This window comes from Pogoniulus pusillus, chromosome 31 (assembly GCF_015220805.1).
Source record: "Pogoniulus pusillus isolate bPogPus1 chromosome 31, bPogPus1.pri, whole genome shotgun sequence".
In the NCBI taxonomy this organism is placed as follows: domain Eukaryota; kingdom Metazoa; phylum Chordata; class Aves; order Piciformes; family Lybiidae; genus Pogoniulus; species Pogoniulus pusillus.
In genome coordinates this window covers 7,383,251-7,393,824 of record NC_087294.1, presented here as the reverse complement: position 1 = coordinate 7,393,824, position 10,574 = coordinate 7,383,251, and the positions used below count along the sequence as shown (strand labels likewise).

The following is a 10,574-nucleotide window of genomic DNA, read 5'->3' as shown; positions in this document are numbered from 1 at the left end:
ATTGTCTAATGATAAACTTAGCCTGAAATTTTAGGCATATAATTTTGGGGCCCTGTGTGCAGCAGTTTGGACCCTTTGTGTGCATTAGAGACTCTCTACATTCCTCTTCCAATTTCACTGCAAGGATAAGTTGTCTTTCTCCCTGGCTTAATCACTACATCATCTTGAATTAAAATTGCTTTTTCCTATTTACAAAACCAGAAATGGTTTCTAAGAGCTCTGCTCCTCCCACATCACTTTATTTGCCTTTTTTCCAGCTGGGTCCAGCATGATTCCAGTGCTTGAATAACAAAGCACCATCCACAGGGTGATGCGGGTGGAGGCACATTGAGAGGGTGCAACTGTTCACCAGCATTTAGATCTCTTTTCCCTGAATCAGGTGAAAAAGACAGTACTTAATGCCTTTGAGAAAGGGCTGCCTGCGTGACAAGTACAAATTATACTTCATGTTCCTGTAATTTGACCAGTCAACACCTGGTCTAAAACAAGTGATAAACTGTTAAAAGAAAATTCCAAAGCCACATCTAACACACAGGGGTATCATTTTCCCTATGAAATAAACAGGCAGTTAAAGCCCCATCTGCACCCAACCCTCCCCATCTGCACCCAACCCTCCCCAGAAACAAGAAAAGCTGAACACTCGAAACTTTGCAAGTAAGATTTTTAATCATGAAGAAAATGCAGATAATAGCACAACAGTTTGTATTTACAGGAGTGTTCTTTAAAAAAACTAATTTTCAGGTTTAGAATCACTATAAAATTAGAAATATTTTAAGATAAAACCTGGAAGATAAAAGTTCACCAGATAGTGTCTCTTTCAAAATCAGTGCAGTTAAGTGCTACTTTAGTATTGTGTATATGAGTGAGAAAACTGGAGTGTGTAGATGGCATTGGTTTAATAACTTCTGCTGAGAATTATTCTTTGAATTCTGTTCACTGACAGAACCAAGTGTCCAGCAGATCAAACAAAACCAAAGCAGTAAATAATTGTTCAAGAAAGTACTTTCCAGTTGTGACATTGAGAGTAATAACAGTTTGGCTCTCTGTAATGCAATGTATAATTGAACCAGCTCAGGAAAAATAAAACACAGAACAACTAAAAAACCCAGAACAACAAAGGTAGTCAAACTTGCTGAGAAAGAAGGATGTCTCCATGCATCTGAAATATGTGTATAGGAAAGAACTCAACGGAGAAAGGAAGGAGTCTGCAAGATTCAGTGGCTACCAAGGAAGAAAGGAGTTTGGGGGCTGATAGGAAGGAAAGTGCATGCTAGGCTGCTTCAGGCAGAGTCAACTGAGTGAACTCGAACTCCTGTTCTCTGCTGCTTGACCAAAATCAGCAAAGCCTGAACAAGTTTTGGGGGCTGACTCCTCTAAGTTCTCCAGTTACATGAGAGCAAAGACATCTGTCAGAAGAAAGAGCAATTAGTAGAACATTTGCACACTTGTCACCAAATTGAGCACTGTTCACAGCACTGGCTCTAAGAAAAATACCTGGGAGTGTGCTTTACCAGTGTTTAGGTGTATATTCTGAGGATGTCTTGTGGTGGGAACCTTCAGTTGAGGTATGTCTTACACTCTGTTATATGTGTTTGTCTTAAGAGATGCTGGACATGGACTATTCCTCCTCACCTTGTTAAAGTTCCTACTGGAAGTAAGAGCTCCTCTACACATAAAGCTATTTCTGATTAATGCCACATGTGGATGCTTTGGCCACACATGACATTAATCAAGAACAATTAATCAGGAACACCTCCATGTGCAGACAAGCCCAAATTTAATGTGAGGGGTGGTCACAGAATGGTGCTCTGCACAAGAGAGACCTTAAAGCAGATGAGTAATTGCCTGCCATTTCCATGCAGATAATAATGCTCTTGGCAGGGAATGAATAGACATTTGAGAATGATTTAATTTTTCATTACCAGGTAGATACACACACACCATTGCCAACAATACCCAGCCCAGTGAACACTGTAGTGGGCATCGCTAGAATGAGCATCTCTTGCTCTTACTGTCTGGCGTGTGCAGCATTAGGCTTTGTGTGCATTACTAGACCCTTGCAAGCATAGCTGTGTTGGCCCAAGGTGTGAAGAACTGCATTTATTCCCTTATCTTAGGACAGGGTAAGTACACAGAATGTAGTCCTTTGTCACTAAATAGCTTTTTTTTTTCCTCAGGATGAGCTTGTGTTCAGTTTTCTTGTTTAGCACCTAATTATTGATAGTGCAAGTTGTGCTGACAAGTACTTCTTGTGCGGGCAGCTTTTAAAGACTGGCAAGGTTCAGTGTACCACAGGATAATCTCTTTCTCTTGCTGTCATGGGAGTTTCCTGGGCCGGAGCTGATAGGAAGCAAGAGGAGGTGGGCTGGTGTGCTCAGGGAGTATTTGTCCATACCTGAGCTGTCTCCTAAACTGGCTGTTGCATTATTTTTGTGCAAGCTCTTTTCTAGATCATGTTGTGAGGAGCCAACTGCCATTGCTTATCTCTCTCTGGATATGACCAATATTGCTTTGTCTGTTCCTTCTCCCTGCTTTTTGGTGCTCAAACCAAGAAGTCACTACCCTGGCACAACACTTGGTTAGGTTGGTAGGACCTCAATTCCACAGTGCTGGGATGATGTGCTTTTTCTATTCAGCATATTTGGTGGAGTTCAGTATATACTTTCTCGTAAAGCAGTATGAAATATCTTGAAAATCAGTGTGCCACATGTTAGGATACAGACATTTTATTTTATTGGGTGAAGAACAGCAAGCTGGTGTTTGTCTCATTTTGTGCCACATACAAACTCAGCTTTCAGACATCTGAGGTCATAACATATTTTTGGGCAGGTATCTCGTAGCGAAGCTGTTCTATTTCACTGGAACTGAGAGCCTGTGAGACTGACCTGCTGGGTGAAGTGGTCATATGGGAGACTCAGATTCCCCTGTGTGTTCCAAGAAATGTACAAATGTTTATACAAGGTAGAGCAGCTATAGTGGGACAGATTGAGACAGACTTTTTTCAGAGCACCAATGGCTTTGACATTTGGCCACTTCCCAGAGAAACAGGAGAATGGGCTCACACTCATTCAATGAATCAGGCAGAGAGGAGCCTTCCAAGTGTATTTCCCAATACACATGCATGTGCCTTAATCCTGACAGATGTGTGCCCTGACCCTGCTGCTCTCTCTTACCTTCCCCTCAAATGCTGAATGTGAAATTTCCAGCAGGGATTAGGCATGAGGTAGGTCTGTGAGCAGCTCCACAATCTGGCATGTGCCTACATGTGATCTTGTTTTGCCCTCAAATTTAAGCAGCAATTGAAAAGGACCTGTGGGTTGTGGTAGTACTGAAATGTTAATCTGCAATACCTAAAGGTGGAGTTAGGCACTGGAGTAATTTGTAGATTTAGTTCATAAACTCTAAGGCATAGTAAGGCATTTTGTTTCTATAATAAGCATTTAATTTTAGCAATAAAAACGTGTTTCGTGTGTGTATAAATTGGCATTTTTAATTACACATCTTTCTAATGCTCTTGTAAGGATATAATTTATTTTGCAATGTCATGGCATTCAAATGCACTTCTAGGAATAGCATTTTCAGTATGAAAAAGTGTGTGTGTGTGGGTTTTCTGGTTACGTTTTACTGAACTGTTTAAAATTGCAGTCAGTTGAAAGAGCATGTGCAGTTTTTCTTACAGATCCCTTCTTATGCACATGCTAGACTTCCAAAACTGAAAGATGCTGGCTTGGCATTTGTAACCTTTCCTTTCAGTAGATTTATGCTTTCAAAACCTCACCATTAGTTTGTGGCAAAATGTTCTTCATGGTGCCACACTGCTCAGTTTGGAGCAGAATGTATGTGTTCTCTTGTGTCCCCTATGCAAGGGTGCTATGCTTCTGTTCTCTGATATGTGTGTGTTTGTACATTTAGGCTTGCAAGGTAAAAGAGTTAACAGTATCACAGTATCACCAAGGTTGGAAGAGGCCTTATAGATCATCAAGTCCAACCCTTTACCACAGAGCTCAAGGCTAGACCATGGCACCAAGTGCCACGTCCAGTCCTGCCTTGAACAGCTCCAGGGACGGCGACTCCACCACCTCCCCGGGCAGCCCATTCCAGTGTCCAATGACTCTGTCAGTGAAGAACTTTCTCCTCACCTCCAGCCTAAATTTCCCCTGGCGTAGTTTGAGGCTGTGTCCTCTTGTTCTGGTGCTGGCCACCTGAGAGAAGAGAACAACCTCCTCCTGGCTAAACCTCCCCTCAGGTAGTTGTAGACAGCAATAAGGTCTAATAAGGTTTGCTTTAACCCCCAAATCCATGCATGTGTTTTTCCTGCTTACCAAAAAATAACATCACCCCTGCATCTGTGGTAATATGGAATTGGAGATATCTGTGAAGCTTGAACTAATAGTCAGCTGACAGGTTGGATACAGGGCAGATCTGAGTCAGGAATCTATTACCATGGAATTTGTTTCCTCCATTTATTGCCAGAGCACGATTTTGTTGACCTTTAGGTTGTGCTGTGTCTTCTACTACATCTTCTCTGGGGAGGGCAAATGGGAAGATTGAAGGCATGGTTTTTGGAAGACTCTTTTTTAGGGCTGGAATAGGAAGGTCTAAGTGTTTGAAAATGAATGCTGTTCATTAGGACTTAAATAGAGGGAAAACAGATACCTTGACCCTGCTTGCATAAATAAACACTATTTTAAAGTGGCATAGCCTTTAAAAATGTCAGCTCTTGAAAGTTACTGCAGTTTTTGGTCACTTTAACTCATGTAACTGGCATTCAGATGACAGATACCCAAGGTTTTGCTGACCTTGGGAACAGTACTGAATAACCAGTCATTACATAACCATGAAGTGTTCTTGAACAATTCAGTCAATGTCTTCAGCACTTAACGTACCTTCCCTTGAAAGCACATATCTTCTTGCTCCATCCTCTGTTCCAGGGGACAAATTTGTTCCAGTTTAAAGGGAACACCATTCTTCATTTTCTTTGTGTGCCTTTTCCTGTCAGATCTCTTCTTAATGGAAGTAACGGCCTTCTCTTCAACTTCGATTTTGCATATATCTGCTAATGAAAGCATAATGAAACTTGAGGCTTACATCTTCAGAGAGCATCACAAACTTGACTGTAGAAGGGCTGCCTATTGCCTTCTCATGAGAAAGTATAATTCCCACTGAAATCAATGAAACTCAAGCATGTATAAAGAGAGAATAAAATTTGAATGTCAGAACACTGGAACAGGCTGCCCAGGGGGTTTCTCTGGAGACTTTCAAACCCCTCCTGGATTCATTCCTGTTGAGACTACCCCAGGTGATCTTGCTTTTGGCAGCGGGCATTGGATTTGATGATCTCTGGAGGTTCCTTCCAACCTCTAACATTCTGTGAATTTGTGATTCTGTGACTGTTTCTTGCCAAATATTTTGAGGGAGGTGAGCAAAGTGTTATTACACTGAACTTTGTAGATAATCTGAGACAAAGAGGATTAATGAATTGTCGAGATCCATTGAGAGAATCATTAGTTAAAGCTATTACTGGTACTCAGAAATTTCTGGGCTCCAAGTTGTATGTGCAGTCCACTTGTCTATATTGCTGAAACTGAGGCACCCTAGGGTAGTGAAGAAGTCACTTTGCCAAGAGGTTACACAGAAAGTTGTTTACATTCTCCAGCTTAGCATGTGACAACCAAATTGATGCTTGGATCCAAACGCTCCTTGGCAGTGTATGGAAGCGAATCAGCAGAGGATATAAGGCTCTGGATGCCATGGCTGAAAGATGAGATGTATTGTTTGGTGTCCTGGGGTGGCACTGTTGCTGCTGAATGCACAGGAGGCAGGACAAGGTGAACAGAGGGGATATGGGGGAGGGAACATCATGATGAGAGGGAATAGGGTGGGAGTGGGAGGAAAAGGAAATGGGAGGAGTATGAGAGAAAAAGCAGAGTGTGATGGAAAGGGATTGTAGAGCTTAGCTAAGCAAAAGCTTATTATTTGATGTCATATGTCATTGTTTTAAATGTACCCAATACTTATACCCATCTGCTTATTTTTATGTATCATGACAGTGCTGCTTTTGAATGTGTGCTCTGGGAATTACTGACTGCTTCTGCAACACAAAGAAATAGGTGTTGTATCCATGGTTAATTTGATTTTTTTATCAGTTTAACAGTTAGTGTTATGTTTGGTGATAGACTGGAATCAGAATTGCTAGCTGAAGCACAACGAATTAAACTGATTCCTGAAAAGTTTGCACTTAACTCCCACTGATGTCAATATCAGATTTCAAATTGACTTTTAATTAGAACAGGATTGTGCCCTTACATGAAAGCCGTGCTTTCCTAAGCATTACATTTTCTGTTAGATGCAATAGACATCCCTTTCATGACTGGGGTGGAATATGCCCACATGTTATCACTACCACTCCAGTGTAAAATCTACCCAGTGCCACCTGACTTAATGCTTCTTTTAAATTCTAAACTACTTAAAGGGGCCCTCCTTAAAACTTCCTGGTTAGAAATAGGCACTTTCTGGTGAAGTGCACTTAACTAGTGTACTCTGAATTACTAAGAAAATGATGGAGGTTTTTAATTCCCTGGTGAATTGCCTGAGATCATTGAGTAAGGGAGAAATCAGAGCTTAAACATGCCAAACATGCCTATACTGGCTTGTTTAGGATGGGCACATAATCGGATGTCAGAGATACAGCTACGTATTTCTCTGTTGTTTATTTCAGTTGCAGTAGCCTTAAGTGTTATTTTTACTGTTGTGGATACCACATTTGATAGGCATAACAAAAATGTGGTTTTCAAGCTGACCCTTTTAAGGCAGAATAGCCTGAAGGAAGTGCACCCATTCTGCTTCAAAGAAGATCTGTCAGTAGGAAGGAGGAATAATATGCATGCATAAGTAATTAATAATGATCTGAAGCTTTGATATTTTGTAAGGCCCAGAAAATTACATTTTTACAGGATGTAATATATTGTTGGGTTAAAAACACATGGCTTAATTCCATATCCTGTGACAAAAATTCTGTTGAGATGAATAGGAACTGAGCTTGAATAAGGACAGAAGTATCAAAAGGGCTGGCTTGAGTACTGTGTGTGTCCTTTTATTACACCAGCGCATACAGTTGTGGTTATCACTGCAATCCTTAATAGGATAATATGGATGTGAAAGATCTTCAATACAGAGTATAATGAGGTGCTCAAATAGCCTGACTTTTCACTTAAAGAATTCATTCCCTTGAAAAGCTCAATTTCTACATACCTAATAGTACAACATGAAATTCAGAGGCCAAATCTCATTGACTGGATTTTGTTTGAATATGTTTTAAAACAGCTGCTTTGACTTCATTAGATGTCTTTAACGTAGCCATTTGTAAAGTCCTTTTCTTGTATAATAGATTAACTTGCAGAGGGGAACTGGCTGATACAGTGATGCCTTTTGACAGTCCTATTTTTAGAAGCAGAGGGAGGTACAGTCAAATCAAACATACTGCAATTAATAATCTAGATATCAACCATGGATCATTATAGGGAAATTCTCTTTATATTTTAACAGTCTTTGGGGGCTTCCTGTCCCTCTTATAACAGCAGAGAATCCTACAGACAATCCTTGCCTGGTGAGAAAGTGCCTATGCACTTATCCATTCATTTGTAATAGGTATATAGATATATTTCCTTTTCTTCAGGGATAAAAGATGTGAAGCAGACTATCAAGTTCCACTATTCATTTATCTCTCCTCTCACGTGTTGTTTCAGCTGGACATAAGGACACAGAACTAACAAAACCACCCTATTATCTGCCATGGCTCCAGCAACACCACTCTGGTACATTACACAAGAGGGACAGATCATGTTTTGAAAGCCCGGGGAATAGGTTGTTATGGTGTGTTTTGGAGGGGTTAAAGGACCTAAATGATCAGTTATACAGAAACATGGAAAACTTCCAGGAGATTTAATGCTAAACTTCAAAAAGTTTTAGAAAGGAAAATTACAGCTGTGGGATCAAAGGAAATGGTCTAGCTGCACGATTAGCACAGAACTCTTGTGCAGGGCAAATATCTTCCTGATGCCAGGCTTGTTGGTTAGTCTAATTCTGTGCCTCAGATACGAGTGTCAGAGTTCAAATGATGCCTTAATTGAAACATTGCACATTTAGAAATTTGAGTAACAAGCCGATGGAATTCACAATTGAAATAATCTAGGTGTTCTTTGGATGAAGTGTGCAAATGGGGCACTGGTTGACATGATATTGCCAGAATGTGGTCAGTGCTGTAGAACAGCTTTTCACTGAACATCTCTCTGCCCATTAAAGCTATCAGGAAGGAAAACATTGAAGCCTAGGCGTCCTTGACTGGAAATGTGGATTGGCAAAGCAAGATTAGTTAACCTAATTTAGGAATCCATCCGTTGGCAGGTGTCTGGTGAGAAAGGCTGATGATCAAATCTATAAATGCCTCTGTTCTTCAAATGTCTTGTACATTCCCCATACCTTTTACTACAGATGCTTAGATAAATTTGCTCCCAAATATGCTTAGGTAGATTCACTGTGCATTCTCACTGAGCACTGGAGAAGAATGTGCAAAGCAGCTCAGATTAATACAGGCTAATGGTTCAGGGGCTGTGTTCCCAGAAGTCATAAAATCATAGAATGGTTTAGGTTGGAAAGGCCTTCAAAGATCATCCAGTTCCAACCCCTCACCATAGGAAGGGACACCTCCCACTAGAACAGGTTGCTCAAGGCCTCATCCAACCTGGCCTTGAATGCATTGTTCTAATGCATTGTTGCATTATGGTACTGTGGCATTACCTTTGTCAGAGTAGGTGCTTGAATGCCAGTTTGTAACCTGGCACACTCTGAGCATATGAGGCATTCGTGCTATTTCCTGCTACAACGTAGTTTTGGCCACATTCAGTCAGCACCTTTTGAGGTCATTAGTGAACAACAGATTGCTAAACAGGCATCTGCAAGACACCCAGTTTGTTACTTCTGTCTTCTGCAGTCCATTGCCATCACCTTGACTTTTTGTCCACACCTACTGGAACAATTTATCTAATTCTCTGTGCTTACATCCAGTAAACAAATTATCTATTCTAATGCTCTGTCTAGACAAACATTTAAAGATGTGATGATGTGAGCACATGCAACCAACTTTAACCCATGCCAACATGAGAGAACCTAGGCTCCCCATAAAGCTCTAAGACAGTCTGTTTAGTGTGTGTAAAAGGTAATGTGTCTTGTCTAAAGCTTAAGAAAAACATCATTTGACAAAAGCTGCAGGAAGACAGCAGTGTACGTTGCTAGTCTCTGTGTAGCAGTTTGATTCCACTCCCCCTCTTCAAGTTGGCATTGTATGTTTTTGTCAAACAATGTGTCTTTGTTTTATTTATAAACCTATCACTTTTGCCTTTGTGGAGGAATCCACAGTTTTATCTCGGACATACCAAGCCTCCGTTCGCAATGAGTTTTGAGCTGATGTGTTTGCAGTCGCGTTTAATCTGCAGCGTGGACTTCTAGTTCTGCCCTGAGCTAGGCAGTTAACTCTCAGAGTGGATTGTACTAATAATACTTGCTTTTTCACCAAAGTAGTATGGCTACCTAGTGTTGCCACAGTTGTCTGGTATAATACAAGTTGTGCTGAATACAAGATATGCATTTGTAGGCAGTTATGACCATCTGGGCGCCTCAATTCAAGAGAGAGATGTTGAGGTGCTGGAATGTGTCCAGAGAAGGGCAACGAAGCTGGTGAAAGGCCTGGAACACAAACCCTATGAGGAGAGGCTGAGGGAGCTGGGAGTGTGCAGCCTGCAGAAGAGGAGGCTCAGGGGTGACCTCATTGCTGTCTACAACTACCTGAAGAGAGGTTGTAGCCAGGTGGGAGTTGGTCTCTTCTGCCAGGCAACCAGCAACAGAACAAGGGGACACAGTCTCAAGTTGTGGTGGGGGAGGTCTGGGCTGGATGTAAGGAGGAAGTTGTTGCCAGAGAGAGTGATTGGCATTGGAATGGGCTGCCCAGGGAGGTGGTGGAGTCACTGTCCCTGGAGGTCTTCAAGCAAAGCCTGTCTGAGGCACTTAGTGCCATGGTCTAGTTGACTGGCTAGGGCTGGGTGCTAGGTTGGACTGGATGATCTTGGAGGTCTCTTCCAATCAGCTTGATTCTATGATCTGAAAGTTCTATGATCTGAATTATACAGTCAAAACTCAAGTGTCCTATGAAATACGTGTTCAGTTCTTCCTAGAGCAGCCATAGCAATAGGTATCCAGAGAAGTGGATTTTCTGAATGTAGAAATTACTTTTATATAGTTTGTCTGATTCTTAATTTATTAGAATAGTTGATTGATGTGCAGAGTACTTAATTCTGAATCAAAACATGTGTGTAACTTTTTTCTCTAGGACTATCTTGGATTTCCATATTTAAAATCTGACAGCTGAAACATGAGGGATTTTTATCAGTGTGTAACCACTCTATGACTATGGTAATGCAAAAAAAGAACAAAAGAGGAAAAAAACCCCAACTTTAATGTCTTTTGACAACAGTCAAAGATTTATCTCCCCTGTGTTGCCTTCACATTTCTCATTTTCACAG

At 41.1% G+C, this 10,574-nt stretch overlaps 1 long non-coding RNA gene across 1 annotated transcript; it reads right to left on the bottom strand.

Moving 5' to 3' along the window:
* Positions 1-647: 647 nt before the first annotated feature.
* On the bottom strand, positions 648-1,623 carry LOC135189264 (uncharacterized). The gene is made up of 2 exons (XR_010308002.1): positions 1,512-1,623; positions 648-1,406 (listed from the first exon to the last, which is right to left on the bottom strand). It is a non-coding gene; the product is annotated as an uncharacterized LOC135189264 (long non-coding RNA).
* Positions 1,624-10,574: the final 8,951 nt, after the last annotated feature.